The sequence below is a fragment of the Staurois parvus genome, unplaced genomic scaffold (assembly GCF_062004578.1).
Source record: "Staurois parvus isolate SC_StPar_1 unplaced genomic scaffold, SC_StPar_1.0 ptg000131l, whole genome shotgun sequence".
Lineage (NCBI taxonomy): Eukaryota > Metazoa > Chordata > Amphibia > Anura > Ranidae > Staurois > Staurois parvus.
Window position 1 is genome coordinate 2,022,552 of NW_028317927.1, and position 19,786 is coordinate 2,042,337.

The window sequence follows — 19,786 nt, forward strand, 5'->3', positions numbered from 1 at the left end:
TATTTTCACCTATTTTCAATGTTATAGAAAACAAACATAATCCAGTGTAGTCTTTGTAGATATATTTTACCAAGTTCTAAAAACTCCCCACCTGTTTTTCACCATAATTTTGCAAAGTTTATGTTACCCTAGAGCAGTGCTCTCCAAACTGCAGCCCGGGGGCCAGATGTGACTGCTTGCTTTTATATGGCCCTTGAGGCAATATTTCTCCCATATATATGAGGAACTGTTCAGCCCACTGACACCAACAATTGGCCATAACTACTACCACTGACTCCAACGATGGAGCATTATTCCATTCACTATTCCATCCACTGACACCAACGATGGGGTACTATTCCTCCCACTGACACCAAAACTGGGGCATAATTCTTGCCACTGACATCAATGATGGGGCACTATTCCTCCCACTGACACCAATAATGAGGCACCAATACTCCCACTTTTACAAGGGACTATTCATCCCACTGACACCAACAACTGGCCATAATTACTACCACCGACACAAACAATACAAGGAACTATTCCTCCCACTGACACCAACAATGGAGCATAATTACTGCTACTGACACCAACGATGTGGCATTATTCCATTCACTATTCCATCCAATGACACTAATGATTAGGTATTGTTTTCTCCCACACTAAGACATTGGGGTTTATTTACAAAAGCTGGAGAGTGCAAAGACAGGCTCACTTCTGCATAGAAACCAACCATCTTCAAGGTTGTATTGCCAAAGCTTAATTGAACAAGCTGAGGTTAGAAGCTGATTGGTTTATATGCAAAAGTGAACCTGATTCTGCACTCTCCAGCTTTAGTAAATAAACCCCATTATCTACTCCCACTGGCCACAGTTTGGCCCCCCTAAAACCCGAGGGATAGTAAACTGGCCCTTTGTATATAAAGTTTAGAGACCCCTGCCCTGGAGTAATTACCCTAAGTCTGGCTTGATCTAGCATTTTCTATGGAGAAAAGCTGGAATTGTTTTTCTGTTATGCGCCATTCATAAATTATAGATCAATGTTAATTTTTCCCAGCACACCATGGATCTTCAAATGATGTTCACACAATTTTATTTTTATCCAGAGAGATCACATCACCAGAAAAAAAGTGGAACGTTTCGGGTCCATGCAGGGCCCTTGATAGGCACATTCCTGACAAAGGGGTTCTGCATGGCCACAAAGCATTGCAATTTTTGATGTGATCTCTCCCAAATAAATTATTTGGACATAACTTGAAGATCCATGGTGTGCTGGAAAATATGGCAAATGTGTGTGATCTATGATGTTCTATGCTGGACGAGGGTATGTATCCCTACACACCATCTGGCCAATTGGTGAATCTAAATCATAACCTTTATTCAGATATATATATAAAAATGTATGCTAAGCTGTAATTAATGCCTATTGGTGTGGAATGTACTGCGGATAACAGTGTGACTGGATATCATATGACGTCCACTCAGAACTGGCCGGCCGCAGTGTAGCCGTCATTCGGCTATCTGCGGTCGGCAGCTAGTTAATCTTCTCCTCTTTTCTTCTATTCTTCTTCTTGATATTCTATTTCTTCTCCTGCAAAATCTATTTCTTCTTTTTCTTCATAGTCAATTTATTGTCAAATCGGCCAGAAGAACGGCCGATTTGACCATAAATTATAGCGCAAATCGTCCGATCTAACAAATCGTCCCAGGATTTTCCAGCTTGGACGATTTTCAAAATCTCTTAAAATTAAGAAAAACGGCCAACATTTTTCCCCAATAACGGTACGAATATCGGCCGATTTTTCTAATTGGCCGATAATTCGGCAAGAAAATCGGAAATCTATGGCCGCCTTAAGCTTTACTCAGCTGTGTGCAATGTCCCATAGACAACAATGCATCTATTTTCAGATCAGTAAAAAAAAAAAAAAAAATTTTTTTTACTCCCGTGTGCAACAGGCCTAATGGGACACAGATGGCAAAAAAAACTGACAGGGGTTATAACCCTTATACTATCCATTAGATTGCAAACACTCATGAGCAGGGCCCTCTGAAGCCACCTGTATTGAATAGTATTGTAACTGTATGTTTATATTGTAAAGTGCGGCACAAACTGCTGTTGCTCTATAAATCATGTATAATAACAATAATAATAATAATGTAGCCTTTGCTAAAGCACATAAATGTACACAAGATGAAATGCAGCAACAGATTTTAAAAAATGATTTAAACAAGTATTTTATTAAAAATATGAATTGATGGTTGTTTATGATACACAGTGTGTAACCTAAGTAAATGTCATTCAGTTAATGTCTACTTGAATGGCCCTGAATATAAACCTCTGAAAATGTGCCGGCTGGTTCCATGTACTTCAAGCACTGCCCTTTCTTTGAGTTCACTGTAACCTTACTCATACATATTGGAGCAGAAATGACAAGCTGCACAGCACAGTCCTATGACAATAGCCTGCAATCTAACACAGAAGCCTACTAAATCTGGCTGCATTGGACTTTTTAAAAGTGAAATTGATGTAAACTGGGGAGGTGTTCTGAGCAAGAGAAAATCTAAACAATTCCCCCATCCACACTAAACAGCATAGATGGAAGACTACAACAACTTAAGCTGTCTGAATACCCAAACAGTGACTGCCTCTGATAGGATGCAGCCACTATTTAACTGTTCATTTTCAAACCAGCTCAGATTATTTTTAAATCAGATTATTTTTAAATCAGCTTTTGTCAAGCCAGTTGATGGTGCTGACAAGGACACCCACAATTCAAATTTATGTCAATTCAGAAGGAATCAGATGAAATTTGAGCCATCTATGGTCAGCTTAAAGTGATTCTGAATGGTCCAATTTTTTAAAATAAAATAACAAATATGTTATATTTACTTGCTCTATGCAATGGTTTTAGTTAGTATGATTTTTGATACATGGTAATGTATGTCGTTTGTTTGCACATGAATTCATATTCCACTCTAAACTGTTAGGTCATATTGCATTGAAGTTGGATTTGTACATGAACTCATGTCAGTAGTACATTTTTTTTTAATATATTGCGATTGCGATGCATTTGTTCAAGGAATAAATCCTTTACATATACCCAGTGAAGTGATTGGCCTCAGGTGATAGAGATTAAACAAATCCTCCTACATACGAGGTGGTATCAATAAGCTTTGAGACTAGTTTTGTAACATACCAACAGATGACAGCACAAGACTGCACAGGGAGCACCGACCTTCATAAGTCAGAGTGCCAAAATACATTGCCCTGTGTACATCTTGAGCTGTGCAACTGGTGCTATTTTGACCTTGTGCATTAACACTTCTACTATTTCATCATGGACAGCAAGTTAGAACAAAGAGCAAATGTGAAATTTTGCTTGAAACTGGCCAAATCTGCTACAGAGATATTTGACATGATTCAACAAGTTTACAGCGATGCTGCAGTGAATGGTTTGAGGTTTTTTAGTGGCACACGCGCTTCAAGAGCGGAAAAACGTCACTGGAAGATGACAAAAGATTTGGAAGACCTTCAACGAGCTCAACCCCTGAAAATGTCAAATCTATTCGGGAACTTGCACATGATGATCGCTGGAGAACAATCTACAACATTGTCTGTGTGTCATTTGGAACAGTCCAGGCAATCCTCATGTGTGATTTGAACATGCGGTTTGTTGCTGCCAAGTTCATCCCCACGCTGCAATGATCTCATTTTCGCACCACTCTACTCACCAGATTTGGCTCCTTTGGACTTTGCCCTCTTCCTGAAGATGAAGATCCAGCCCCAAGGTTGCCATTTTGACAACATTGTGGAGATAGAGCACAAACAGCAGAAGGTCCATGACACGCTTTGAAAAAAAGACTTCCAGGATACATTCCAGGGGTGTCAGGAATGCTGGCAGCCCTGTATTGATGTGCAAGAGGACTATTTTTAAAGTGATAGTGTGTAAATGTATATAAATCAAGTACTTTCTTTGAGATAGTCTCAAAACATTTTAATACCACCTCGTAAGTTGTACCTGTCTATCTGCAATAGTTTCTTCTCTACATCCCTTCAAAGAGCTGAATTTTAAAGCTTTCCTGAGAGTTAAAAAAAAGGGGTGCAAAGTGAAGTTACACTCTGCAGAGCTCAGTGAGGAGAGCTCTGAGAGCTGATTGGGGGAAAGAGACACCCCCCCTTCACAAAGCTCACAGGAACAGAGCTGAGGCTGTCAATCTGCTGGAACTCCATCCCCTGTCACCATTTTTCTCTTGGTGTCAGGAAATGTGTCAGTACATGCTGATAGCAGAAGATGGAAGCAGCAGACAGAAATAACACTCAGTGCTCTGCTTGAGACAAGTACACACTACGATATAGAGAGAGATGCTTTTTGCATAGTTCATGTCTGAGGATTACAACCACTTTAATGCAGAGAATGCTTTAAGATGAAAAAAAACTTCTGTCTTTACAACCACTTTAAGTCACATGCTTTCTAAAAGTAGCAGGAATTTCTCTTCCCTCCTACAGAAGACCAGAGAGGTAGGGGAGTGAAGGGAGGGTAAGCTTACATAAGGCGAAGGCTAGCAAGCATGATAGTGAACCAGTCACCTTGTCCTGCATGAGCAAAGCACAAGTTTACTTTAAAGGCATGCTAATGACTAGTTCCTTCTCTTGATGCATGCTAATACATAATCATTTTTCCTCCTGATACCCCAATTTCCACCCAAATCCCGATAAATACAGACAAGCTAAGTGCTATCTGTCCAGATTATTACAAAATTGTGCCTATATGACTGGAATATGTACAAAAGCCTGTAAACTCTTTTTGAAGCAGAGACCACCATAAATGACCTATATGCTGTATAAATGAATAAAGTCATGGAAATTTCTGTAGAGTAGTACAAAACTATACAGCAACATGGAATACTGAAGTGTTTTCCAAAATACTAAAAAAAAGTATTTTAGAAATACCTTTATAACTTTTGACAATATGAAATAATTTAGCAGTAAAGCTCAGACATCTGCTGAAAAGGACAGTAAAAGATTATCATAAATGAGAATTCGATGGTAAGTTAGCAGGAAGCTGACGCAACATAAATTGTCAGGAAGAAATCAACTTTAATATGCGCTGCAGTTTTGGGCACCCGTTCATGAAAAAAGACATTATGCAACTAGAAAGAGTTCAGCCAGCAAAAGTAATAGAGGTAATGGAGGATTTTACATAGAGCAAAGACTAGCCAAATTGGGCTTGCTTGCATTAGAGAAAAAGGCTCTTCTTCAAGGTCAGCAAAAAGGGATTTCAAGAGAACTTTTCATCCCATGAAATGTGCAAATGACACACATTCATCATTAGTAGTAGGTAGCAAATGCCATGCAAAGATTCTGTTTTCATTTACCCTTAAACAGTACGTAGGCTATATATGAAGGGTTAAAAACCTATCATTTGATTTCTTTTTTTTCCAGGGCAAATGCTAACTAAAACATTTCAGTGACTTAGGCAGTATTTTCACCTATTTTCAATGTTATAGAAAACAAACATAATCCAGTGTAGTCTTTGTAGATATATTTTACCAAGTTCTAAAAACTCCCCACCTGTTTTTCACCATAATTTTGCAAAGTTTATGTTACCCTAGAGCAGTGCTCTCCAAACTGCAGCCCGGGGGCCAGATGTGACTGCTTGCTTTTATATGGCCCTTGAGGCAATATTTCTCCCATATATATGAGGAACTGTTCAGCCCACTGACACCAACAATTGGCCATAACTACTACCACTGACTCCAACGATGGAGCATTATTCCATTCACTATTCCATCCACTGACACCAACGATGGGGTACTATTCCTCCCACTGACACCAAAACTGGGGCATAATTCTTGCCACTGACATCAATGATGGGGCACTATTCCTCCCACTGACACCAATAATGAGGCACCAATACTCCCACTTTTACAAGGGACTATTCATCCCACTGACACCAACAACTGGCCATAATTACTACCACCGACACAAACAATACAAGGAACTATTCCTCCCACTGACACCAACAATGGAGCATAATTACTGCTACTGACACCAACGATGTGGCATTATTCCATTCACTATTCCATCCAATGACACTAATGATTAGGTATTGTTTTCTCCCACACTAAGACATTGGGGTTTATTTACAAAAGCTGGAGAGTGCAAAGACAGGCTCACTTCTGCATAGAAACCAACCATCTTCAAGGTTGTATTGCCAAAGCTTAATTGAACAAGCTGAGGTTAGAAGCTGATTGGTTTATATGCAAAAGTGAACCTGATTCTGCACTCTCCAGCTTTAGTAAATAAACCCCATTATCTACTCCCACTGGCCACAGTTTGGCCCCCCTAAAACCCGAGGGATAGTAAACTGGCCCTTTGTATATAAAGTTTAGAGACCCCTGCCCTGGAGTAATTACCCTAAGTCTGGCTTGATCTAGCATTTTCTATGGAGAAAAGCTGGAATTGTTTTTCTGTTATGCGCCATTCATAAATTATAGATCAATGTTAATTTTTCCCAGCACACCATGGATCTTCAAATGATGTTCACACAATTTTATTTTTATCCAGAGAGATCACATCACCAGAAAAAAAGTGGAACGTTTCGGGTCCATGCAGGGCCCTTGATAGGCACATTCCTGACAAAGGGGTTCTGCATGGCCACAAAGCATTGCAATTTTTGATGTGATCTCTCCCAAATAAATTATTTGGACATAACTTGAAGATCCATGGTGTGCTGGAAAATATGGCAAATGTGTGTGATCTATGATGTTCTATGCTGGACGAGGGTATGTATCCCTACACACCATCTGGCCAATTGGTGAATCTAAATCATAACCTTTATTCAGATATATATATAAAAATGTATGCTAAGCTGTAATTAATGCCTATTGGTGTGGAATGTACTGCGGATAACAGTGTGACTGGATATCATTACAATTATTTACCTTACATCCAAATGGTTAATAACACCAGACCAGATCAAATACCATACCGTTTTAGATGAAGTGACAGCATAAAGAAGACACTGTAGTTTGATCATAAGCCTATCAGATGGAATATATATTATCTCTATTAAGGAGATAAAGTTACCCCATGGACAGAACTAATTGGATAGTATAATCTGCCTTGCTACAGATATGTAATACGAGTACACTCATCCACAGGCCTTAATGTCAGCCTCTAATGGAGAAGCCCCATATATCACCATATCCAGTCAAAAATAACTCATTATCTTGAGGGATGCAAATGATGCACTATAAAGTGCAGTACAGACCACTCCAAAAAAAGGGGGGAGAGGAGTAAATACCATGTGCATTCAAAACGTGCTCCCAAAGAAAGACCAAAAGAAAAGAACAAAAAGAAACTCTACATGTTTCGCTCCAAAAAACAGAGCTTCATCAGGAGTATAAAGAATGAAAATAGGACACATAGTGGCTGGAAGTTGTGCTCAGTTTCAAATGGTGGCAAAATGGCACCTATCGTTTGTTTCACCTCTATATATAGAGGTGTTGGTCATCAAAATGGCCCCCACACACGCTCAGTTCCTCAACAGACGCCATCTTGTGGACAAAAAAACAACACCACAGCAGTAGTGGCACTTATTGTTTGGTTTTCCTCTATATATAGAGGTTTTTGCCATCAAAATGGCCCCTGCACATGCTCAGTTCCTCAACAGACGCCAACTTGTGGACAACAAACAACACCACGGCAGTGGTGGCACCTATCGTTTAGTTCTCCTCTATATATAGAGGTGTTGGCCATCAAAATGGCCCCCGCAGATGATCCGTTCCTCAACAGACTCCATCTTGTGGACAAAAAACAACACCACAGTAGTGGTGGCACCTATCGTTTAGTTCTCTTCTATATATAGAGGTGTTGGCCATCAAAATGCCCCCATCCCCCACCGCACATGATCCGTTCCTCAACAGACTCCATCTTGTGGAGAAAAAACAACACCATAGCAGCACATCAATCCACAACACAATACACACTGCTGGTGTGCTCAAACAATGTTAATACTCCACTAAGTAAGGGCCAAAATTACAGTTTATACCATTGTATAGTATTTATGAGCAAAATCAAACAAAAAGCACAGAGTCCCTAATCTGACCTGTGATGTTGCCAGTTTCCAGTTGGCTGTTGCCACAGCACCCGTTTAGCTTTCAGCCTATTTATGGAACGCGTGCAATGAGAATATCAATAGTCATTCATAAATTAAAGGTATGGAGTGGAACTTGTGGCATCCTACAAGGTGTTCTCTGCATAATTCTAAAAATAGCAATCCATGATTGGACAAAGGCTGGTCACGTGACTTTGATAGACCATGTGACCAGGCTCTCGTCCTCCCTCTTTTTGTTTTTTTGACATTCATTCATTGAAATGGGGCTTTGCTTGTTTCAGGTCCCAGTGTGAATTCTGGTGTACAGGGATTGACAGGAAGCTAAAATAAAGGCAGATTTCAGGTAATTAAACAAGCAGTATTCAAAAAAAACATTTATTGATATTTTGATGAATACATAATTGGACAAATGGCATTTCTTATATCTGCCTGGGTTTAGCTTTCAACCCATTATGCTCCTATTTCTTTGTAGTACTGATTCCCAATAAGCTGATGAATGGCACTGATTTTCAGACACAGCATTAGCAAATGTCTGCCTGTGATTTGCACTGTGTTGACCACCCCTTATATTTAGAAGAGGTACTGTGCAGCATTCATAAAAGGGGGGGCTCAGCAAATGTGTGAAAGTAGTACAGCACTCCTTTGATGCGTGTAAAGGGTCAGTAATTGCAATAATGAAGAAACAGACATTTCGTACTGTGTAATTGATTTTTTAGCCTGAAGCCTTTAATTCATCAAACTGCAGCAACACAGTGGGACCACACGCTGCAAGTTTCTAGATCAGCTTTAATCAAGGCACAATTATAACAAGAACACTGATTCAGCAGTAGGCATGTCAAGGTTTCATAATCTGTACCAGTGGCTTCCTTAGGAGCCCTTTAGAATATGTCAGGTCCCTTACATAGAAAATCTTTACCTCTGTGTTTCTCTTCTGACAGAAACACAGCATCAGAGCGAAGGTGTTGTGTTAATAAGAACTTTCCCTGTCAGATGAGACCGCAATGTACAATAAATGATTTGCCCTTCAAGACAGACTGCTCAAGGGTGCCATTTTCTCCGGTGACGATCATGTTTTTCTTTAGCTTTAGGTTATTAAATGAATGCAAACCTTAATAAAATGAAAACATAGCTTCTCCTAAACCAGCTGAGATTAATAATCCTTGTAAAATGTTCACTAAAAATAAATGCAGCTGCTTATGCTGAAACACATTTTAATTCAGCATTTGACATTAAGTGGTGCCTGCATGTGAAGCTGAAAAATGATAATGTAGTACTTTACAGAGTACCTAAAGTGATATTAAACCCAACTTTTCATTTTTTTTAAGGGGAATCCCACAAATTATACACAAATTATAAGATTTTTCTTTTTTAAAATTGCTCCAATGTTGTACGTAAGCCACAGACACCCCCTTCCTGTTTGCGGGTACCTCTCTATCCAGCTGTTACTGAAAAACCTGTTCATGCATGCTCCCTGCCAGTGTTGTGTGCATCTATAGACGCACACACACACAGCATCTGGCAAGCCTCCCAGCAATTTAAGTGCTGGCAGCAGGAGCCAATTGCTATGCTGCTCTCAGTACCCACCTCTAGGTTCTGGAAGATCGAAGAAGTGATCGGAGGACCCAACAGCAAGGAACATGGACCACAGTTAGGGCTTTGGGGATGGGGCAGAAAAAAGTACTGGGCATTTTTTACCTTAAAGCAATACTAAAGGTTCATATTTTTTTTTCTAAAATAACAAACATGTTATACTTACCTGCTGTGTGCAGTGGTTTTGCACAGAGCAGCCTGGATCCTCCTCTTCTCAGGTCCCCCACAGGCTCTACTGGCTCCTCCTTTCTGTTGGGTGCCCCCATAGCAAGCAGCATGGCCCCGCCCCTCTCTCTCCTCATTAGCTGACTGGCTGTGATTGACAGCAGCGTTAGCCAATGGCTCTTGTTTGCTGTATCAGCCAATAAGGAGGTAGAGACCCATGACAGCCGAGGCTGTTGTGCACATTGCTGGATCGTGATGAGGCTCAGGTAAGAATTGAGGGGCTGGGGGGCCCTGCTGCACACAGAAGGTTTTTTACCTTCATGCATAGAATGCATGAAGGTAAAAAATCTTGTGCCTTTACAACTGCTTTAAGGCAGAAAATGCATAGATAAAAACACTTTGTATTTAGTACCACTTTAAGACAAATTCATGATATCCTGACTCAGATGAGCTAACAATCAGGGCTGCTCTGTGCAAAACCATTACACAAAGCAGGTACGTATGGCATGTTTGTTATTTACATAAAAAATGTTTACAATCACTTTAAACAGAGTTTCTAATACATACATACTATAATAAAAATCTATCTCATTAAAAAAATGTGTCTCATTAATTGTGCAGAACAATTGTGAAAGAACCAACATAAAACCTAAGAAATACCATACATATAACACAAAGGTGCTTATGATAATGTTCATAGTTTTTAGCAACCACTGTGGTAATAATACTCAATGTGTAATGAAATGTTATAAATATAGTTACAGAAGTCTGGCTGACAAAAGACAAAAGTCCATCCATTTCAACCATAGGAAAAAAAAAAAGTTATAATCCTATACCCACAGTTGATCCAGAGGAAGGCAAAAAAAAACCCCACCAAAGCATGATCCAATTTGCATCTGCTGGGAAAAAAATTCCTTCCTGATCCCCTGAGAGGCAATCAGATATTCCCTGGATCAACTTTACCTATAAATGTTAGTATCCAGTTATATTCTGTGTATCTAAGAAATAATCCATACATAAACAATACATTTAAATAAGTAAATATACATAAATAAAGTGCAGACCTACACTTTCCCCATATTGGGATTATCACATTCCTCCACCAATACTTCCTCTTACGAATCTTCAACAATCCATATTAAAGTGGAACTACACTGCATCTGAGCACTATGAACTTAAAACACTATTTAATTCATTTTTAGTACTCAAAGCAAACCCATCCATCCATCCATGTCTCCATGGTTTTTTGCTGAAAAAAATTGCTGAAAAAACACCCCTTGCATTTCTGCCCATGGCAGTAAGGGCAGATGCTTCATGTAGCATTTACTTCCTGGAATCCATATGCCCTTAGCTCAGGCTTGCAGACAGAAGGGTGTGCTTAGCTGAAAAAGCCCCTCCTCCCCTCATGAGATGTATGACATTTGCCTAGTCCTGTAAGCCAGGAAGTTACTAAAGACATTTTTGAAAAAGTTTAAAACAAGCTGCCTATATGATGTACTTTATCAATGCTAGCAGCATAAGGATTTAAAGATAGTCAGATTTGATTGAGAGAGAGAGTTGTGCTTTAATACAACAACAACAAAGAGAAGAGGGAGATACTCCATAGTGTATAGCTGCTTTTTTTTAAGTGAAAACAGATTACAGTGCTAAAAAAGCCCACCTTGTCTTCTTTTACCTACACGTAAGAATATGATAAGGCTTACCTGTAGTACAGTAAATATATCCTAAATGTGCACCGTTTAGGAGATATTTACAATAGTAGCAGCCGATGATGTCGCCAGTGCATGTGCACTGTGCTCTCAATGGACAGTGTGCCATCCATTGAGACAGCTGTGGCGTGACTCCTGCGCTCATGCACAGGGAAGTCATTGTGGCTCGGCCATTCAAGCAGCCAAGCCCAGAAGAAAGACCTGATGAAGATGGAAGTGCCTACAGCGGTGACAGGACGTTTTAAAGTGGAGTTTCAGCCGTTTTTGTGTTTATTAAAAGTCAGCAGCTACAAAAATTGTAGCTGCTGACTTTTAATAAACACACACTTACCTGTCCCAGGGTCCAGAGATCTTCTCACCCCTGCAGTCCCTTCTCCCCTTCTGTCCTCCATCTCTACTGTGGGCACCAGGCTGTGAAAGCTTGCGGCTTCACAGCCTGGTGCCCACTGCGCATGCACAAGTCGTGCCGCGCCTCCTGATTGGTCCTGCAGTCTTCTGGGACCTGTGAAAGTTCCTAGGAGACTGTGGGAGCAAGGAGGGGGCCAAACTTCTGGGTCACTTTGCCGCGGCGAACTGAGCCAGAAGTGGGAGCGGGTACCTGTCAAAACCAGGTACCCATTCCCCCCTTCCCCCCAAAAGGTTCCAAATATGGCAGTGGAGGGGGGGAGGAAGCAAATAAGTGGAGCTTCCGCTTTTGAGTGGAAATCCGCTTTAAGGTACATTTTTCAGAATGTGCCAGTATGCGATGCATACTAGGACATAATGCTACCGCCTTAACTTACAAATTGAAGTGCTGTACCCAAGACCCACTAATACGTCCAGTATCTTCTGGTCTCACTAAGATCAAGGGGCTTCTGATTGAACCTGACTCTGCCCAAAGCATTTCATCATTTCTTCAGGAGCCATGTGAACAGCTGAACAGTATTGACACCTATACATAAGTAGGCATAGTTTAAGCCTCCCCATTCTGTCATTCTTGTGCTTTGCCTTGATGTTGCTGTAGAAAACCTTGTCACAACAAGAATGTTTTCTCTCTTAAAGTGAACTTGTTCCCAAACTATGCACATTAAAGTATCTATATATCCTGAACAAGTGTTTAAAACAAGCCCCCATTCACCTCTGTAAAACATTTTGGATAAATTCATCTTCAAAGTTTACAAAATAGGTACAGAAATGATAACTTCTTTCCCCTTTACTTTGTATGGAAGCAGAACGTTGGCAGACTGCCAGCCATCTAATGCAAACTCATTTTATAAGCTGTTAGAAACTGAATGAAACCAGACCTGAGAGTGTTGTGATCTTTAAGGTGAATTGGTTGACAGTACACACACTAGAGAGGTCAGGTTGTTTTATAGCCTTTTTACTGCTTGTTAAGAATATGTAAACATTTTATTGTCCATATTCTGGGCATAGCTGTACTTTAAGTAACCAGTTGGTGCATTGGGGCTAGCACTCCTACAGTCTAGCAGAGCACCAAAAAGGCAGAGATGCCTGCTCCTAAACCAAATTTCCTCAAAGCCCAAAAAAATGTTGCACAGGCCTGTTCCACCCCAACCACCACCAACCTAAAATCCCTACCATCAACATTCTTCCCTGCCAGTCTGCACATCTCACAATGGCAACCCATAACCCCTTTAGTTGCCAAACGTGTGTGATGGACTCATCACACAACCTTTTGGTGTCACTACGGCCCTGACCCCAATGCGCCTCATTGAGGTTGTGTTTTGCAACTTCACCAAACACTGACAAAAAGAACGGGGGTCATCTCACCCTGATATAACTTCAATTGTAAATACTGCTATGATAATTGTCACCTCTCCCTGAACTTCTTGTTCAAAAGAATAAGTTGTATGGCCAGTGTTAATGCTTCTTTTTCCAGAGCAAACACCAGACCTCTTGTTTTCTGCTATCAGGAACCCATTTCTGCTTACAAAACTGCTTTGCAATACACTTATGACCCCCGCTACAGGTACCACAGAAATCCAATGCATCCTGGCCTCCAATTTTTTCTTTACCTGATTCCTCCTTATGTTCAACATGAACTGATCTGTCAACCAGTCCTCAAGAATAACTACTGCACACCAGCACATAGGTTAGGATGATGGGTAGTGAAGCTGAGAACTTCAAGTGGAATTGCAGGTAAGATACACACATCAGACCAACCATTTAGTAAACATTTCCACTGTGAATAAAGTTCAGTAGACAAAACCAGTTTCAGACACTGCTCATCAGTCCCTGTCAGTTAAAGTGGCACCCAAGGCTCCTGCTCCCACATTACCTAGTTCTACAAGCCCACAAAACCTCACACAGACTTTTCCTTTAAATGTTCTGGCTTGCTTTCAGACCCTCTTCCACCAAACTACCTTTGGTTCCTCCGATTTTTGGAGGCAGATTAGGTGAACATGGTATTCAAATCCCATAATGTCACAGACCTTGCATGGCTCTTTATTATTGTCACTCTTCTTTAAGCTGCAACCTGCCACAATCCCAGTTCTACAGCGACCTGTCCCTTGCTGCAAGGGTAGTGAAACAGAGCTTTCTCACCTTACAATAATAACTACAAAATAATAGCTTCGTTTTTAAGCTTTGGTCAAATCCTGTATTCCACAGGCGTGCATATGCAGGTGAGCAGCCCTGAACATATACTGTTTGTGTTCGGGTCCACTCACCCACAGGCCTGTCACATTAGGGCAAACAGCTGTGTCCATTCAGCCATGCATCTGTAGTGCTACCCCCACAGGGGCTACTCCATAATGCTTGTCCCCAGTGGTTGCCCTGACCTTGCAAGCCTCTCGACACCTCTGGCATTCTGGGTTCAGACATATTTCAACTGTATAGGATAATAGTGCAAGAGACACAATTCTTTAGTAATACCTCTATATTAGTGTTGTTCAGAAGAGTAGACCACAAGAATAATGGGTTTGGGATATACAGCCCCAGTTAACACAATAAAATAGAACATTTGTAAAATAGAAATAATCAATTAGCAACCTTTAACAAATTATACAGTCATGAATAGTAAGCTTCAACTATTAGACTGTAACATCAACAGTAGGAGGGGGAAGAAAAGGCTTGTTGACTTATCAGCTCCCTCTATGCCACTGGAACCACAATCAGGGATGCAGAGACTTATGTAAATATATACTCCAACATAAATAGATATAAGTATCCTAATTTGAATAACAATGGCATTAGAAGAGAAGAGGTCCCTTTAACTAGGGATTGCAACTGGAGTCCTGTGATATTTAACATTCCTGATAGGGGAATGGTGTCTTTTGTTTTCTGTTAGCAATGGTGCGGCCCATAAACAGTAGTGAATACAGGTAATTCAAGGATGTTGAACAGACTGTGGTACTGCTCAAAGCAAAGATCTCCTGATACTGAGTTGTAAGGGTGTCTGCATGCAGTGTTTCTAGAGTGATGACAGAAAGAGGTTGGGCATCCACTCAATTCACCAATCCTATGGATAGCATGGCCTCCTAAGAATGAGAGTTCTTGCCTAGGCTCTTGGCTGTTTGCAGGGAAGTTTAGAGTTGCTGCCTGTTGGCTTGTCAGCACGATGAGCAGAGCTGTCTGTGTGAAGACTGGACAGTAACAGTTCTGATGTAGAGAAGCTGATGCGATCCCCCTGTGGTGATTGGCATCACGGTTGTACTGAACTGATGTGCAGAGTCCTGCAGCAGTAGGCCAACAATCTGTATCTGGAAGACAGCGACAGTCCCTCTGTGCTTAGCTCTGATGCCATGAGAGTAAGCCAGTCTCTTGCTGTAGAACATGTCTGCTTTCCCAGAATCCTCTTGGTTCGCCAGTTCTCTGGTAGTTATAGTTCAATAAGCACTCAGAAATGCAATATGTGTTGGCTATAGGACTACAGGTCCCTAGAACCTCTTCTGGGGAAGATCCTATCTGTAAATGTCCCTCAAATGCATAATGATATAACTGGCACCTGGCTACACATCCTAATAGAATTCAGTGGTCTGCTCGCTTGCCCACAGCACCTGGAAGTTAAAGATGCTGCAAAAGAATGAGCCGTTCACACTATATGGGCATCACCACCAGTGTGAATGAGGCCACAAGCTCTTAAAAATGCACTGAAAATTACCTTCAGTGTTTCTTTTATGATTTTGTTGTGGATAAATTACTTTGCAGTATGTACAGCTAGATTCAAAGCTATGTTACTGCATGTTAAGCATACGTAAAAGCATTAATGTTTATGCTATGGGCACAGGTGCACTTTAAGAATATCATTTACAAACAAGTACAAACAAAATGTAGCGATTATGATCAGAGACCACTCTTTCAATTAACATTGTTATGAAGTTCTGCAGAAGGCATGGTAGATATGCCATTCCCTTGTCTATGTTCCAAACTTGACATCCATTCCTTTGTGAAAGAATGACAGCTCTGTTCTAAAGCCTAGTTTATGAAGTCACATCATTGCATATGTGAATGCTACATTATTTCACATCCAGGTGATGGATCGTTATGCAATATGTTTTACGTGTACAGATTATGTGGGTTGACATTTAACAGTGATTTCCTGGAGAAATTAAATGACTTGTATTGATTAGTAGATAAACAGTAAACCAGTGATGAATTACTCTATTATGATAGAAATGTTGGTAGCCATAGGCTTAGTTAATTATGTTTTTCTAACCTATTTCCTCTGTGTTATGATGTACAGTGTGCACAGGTCATTTCATTCCTGCTGATCGCTCTCTCTTATTTTGTCTATCTTTCTATCTAGCTATATCCCAGCCTGTCAATGTTTCCCTAGCTTGCAGTATTTTCAAAATTCCTAAAGAGGAGACAAATGTAAAATAAACCTCCTTATTTGATATCATTATGTATTATTTCTTGCATGTTTATGTTTAAAACTTAAAGCTAAGCTCACTGCAAGGGTTAATTACTTGTTTAAAAGAAAAACTATTGATGGAACTTAAAACATTCTAATTTGGATCTTATTGTGGGTATCATTATTGACTTCCAATATAGGGGTGATGCGCTCTTTCACTGCTCACCAATCCCACTGGGTCTTTAAAACTTCGCTTTTATTGTATGAACACATAAAACAAATAGATTTAAATAAACTCAGAAAGAGTCCGTGTATACTGGAGAATCTTTTACCTACACTGTAGTGCAGAAGAATAACATCTCTAATTGAGTATAGAGGACCACTTGGACCATCTTGAGTAGAGATTAGCGAATCGAACCTGGCGAAGTGGAATTCGTTTCGAATATTAGGAAAAATTCGTCAAATCGGCCGATCGGGGAAAATTCGATTCGCGCATCCGAAGTTTGCTAATAAATCGAATTTTCCCCGATCGGCCGATTTTCATCCCTTCTACAGCCGGCAAAAAGTGTCCCTGCAGAGAGCTCCGCTATTTCTGACAGTTCTCTGACAGTTCCTTCACATTTACAGCAGTTGAAACATTGTATCTATTTGTTTCCATTTAGGATACAGATGTTTTTATTCGGAAACAAATAGATACAATGTTTCAACCGCTGTAAATGTGAAGGAACTGTCAGAGAACTGTCAGAAATAGCGGAGCTCTCTGCAGATACACTTTTTGCTGCACTGGAATTCTTCTTCTTCTTCTTCTTCTTCTTCTTCTTTTTCTTCTTCCTCATCCTACTTCTTCATCCTACTTCTTCTTCTTCTTCTTCATCCTCATCCTACTTCTTCTTCTTCTTCTTCATCCTCATCCTACTTCTTCTTCTTCTTCTTCATCCTCATCCTACTTCTTCTTCTTCTTCATCTTCTTCATCCTCATCCTACTTCTTCTTCTTCTTCATCCTCATCCTACTTCTTCTTCTTCATCCTCATCTTACTTCTTCTTCTTCTTCTTCATCCTCATCCTACTTCTTCTTCTTCATCCTCATCCTACTTCTTCTTCCTCATCCTCATCTTCATCTTCTTCTTCTTCTTCTTGCCATGGGCCCCTGTACCGCCTCCTCATGCTGCTGCCAGGTCCAGAGTGTGTCATGGGTCCCTGTACGGCCTCCCATTGCTGCTGTCTCCATCGCCACACTCTGCCATGTGCCACTTTCAGGTCTCCTCACACTGCTGGTGGGTTCCATTTTGTCATAGGGTGCTGTATGGCCTCCCATTGCTGCTGCTGCCTCCACCACCACACTGTGGCTCCACACTCTGGTTTTGGCCCCGTGACTGCCCAAATGAGTGAAGTGTGCGGTGATTCTAAGATCGACGGCACTCATCTGCATGTCATACTGACTGACAGTATTATTTCTCTTCCCCAGCAGACTCCAAGGGCATTTAAATTAAAGGTACAGTGTTCTGCACTAATATAAAGGCTCTCTGAAGCCTAGAAACCCTTTTTATAAGTTAAATTCGCAGCGAATAAATTCGCATCGAATCGAATTTATTCCACAAATTCGGCGAATCAGCCGAATCGAATTTTTGAATAATTCGCTCATCTCTAATCTTGAGCATTAAATTTTGATATTGTTTCAGATGGACCAAAAGGTCTGAATTGATCCTTCTCCTCTCATTAAATAATTTTTCTCCAAAATAAATTTCCATGCACTCACCAATGAAAATGAACAAAATAGTAATAAAAACTTCCCAAAAGAAAAGATCCAAATATGTTTCACCTAAAAGGCTTTGTTAAGGGTGTAAAAGAATGACATGGTGTTGTGCCCTATACAGGTTACATGTGCAAAATAGCAGCCACCATGTTTGGGACCTGTATTTATTATTATTATACAAGATTTATATAGTGCCAACAGTTTGCTCAGCGCTTTACAATATAACGGGAGACAATACAGCAACAATGCAGTTCAATACAAGAGGGATAGGAGGGCCCTGCTCCTTGGAGCTTACAATCTAGGAGGGAGAGGCTAGTGGTACAAAAGGTAGTAACTGTGGGGGATGGACTGGTTGGAAGAGTAGAAGATTCCATTATTAGCTGAGGGCAGGATAGGCTTCCCTGAAGAGATAGGTTTTCAGAGAAAGCCTAAAAGTGACAAGAGTAGGCGATAGTCTGATAAATTGGGACAGAGAGTTCCAGAGGATGGGGGAGGCTCTGGAGAAGTCCTGGAGAGGAGCATGGGAGGATGAGACAAGGGAACTAGAGAGCAGGAGGTCATGGGAGGAGCAAAGAGGACACTTTGGGTGATATTTGGAGACAAGATCGGTGATGTATTTTGGGGCAGAGTTATAAATGGCTTTCTATGTTTTTGTTAATGTTTTGAACTTTATCCGTTGGGCAATGGGAAGCCAGTGGAGGGATTGGCAGAGGGGTGGCAGATATGGAACGGTTAGTAAGGTGGATGAGTCTGGCAGCAGCATTCATGATAGACTGAAGAGGGGATAGCCTGCGATGGGGTAGGCCAATGAGGAGGGAGTTACAATAGTCAAGGCAAGATATAACAAGGGAGTGAATAAGTTGCTTAGTAGTTTCCGAGGTTAAGAACGGGCGTATCTTGGAGAAGTTGCGGAGGTGAAGTCTACAAGATTTGGACAGTGAGTGTATTTAAAGCCATGCTGACTGTTTTGGCACCATTTGGTGTCATTATGTCATCACGCAGAACGGGCATGTGTCAGCATCATCAGCACAATGACATCAACTTCTATATATATCCCAACATACAAAAACATGATACCAGCATTTTTGCAGAAAAACCACTGCACATTCCAGCCTCCAGGGGAAGAGAGTCAGATTACTAATAATGGAGAGAAGACTCACTCTTGTGGGTTTTTTATATTGCCACCAAGGACTGATCATTCAACGGTCACTTCATCTTCAAAAACATCTAATTTTTATTCATTATGAATTTGTCCTCTGCCATTTTACTTTAATACCTTGTTTTTATTTATTATTTATTTCTGTATAATTCTTAAAAGTATTATATAAGCTCAATTGTCAAATGCTCATTTGAAAAATGCCCAGCTATGTAATCCCTCTTAGAATTCCACATGATTTCTGCCACAAAGGACTGACCATTCAATGGTTACTTTAATTACAAAAACATATACAGGGTGATTGAAAAGTAACTCCTTATTTTAAAATATTTATATATTTTTTATATGAAGTTACTTTTTTCTCAATTCTTTAATGTATGTTCCTTAATCTATGACAATTAAATCTGCGATAGCATGAATGCCGAAAGGTATCTCACTATGCTGCAAGATGAAATCTGGCCAGTTGTCAATACCTGGGAGAATATTGAAGACTTGATTTTTATGCAAGATGGTGCT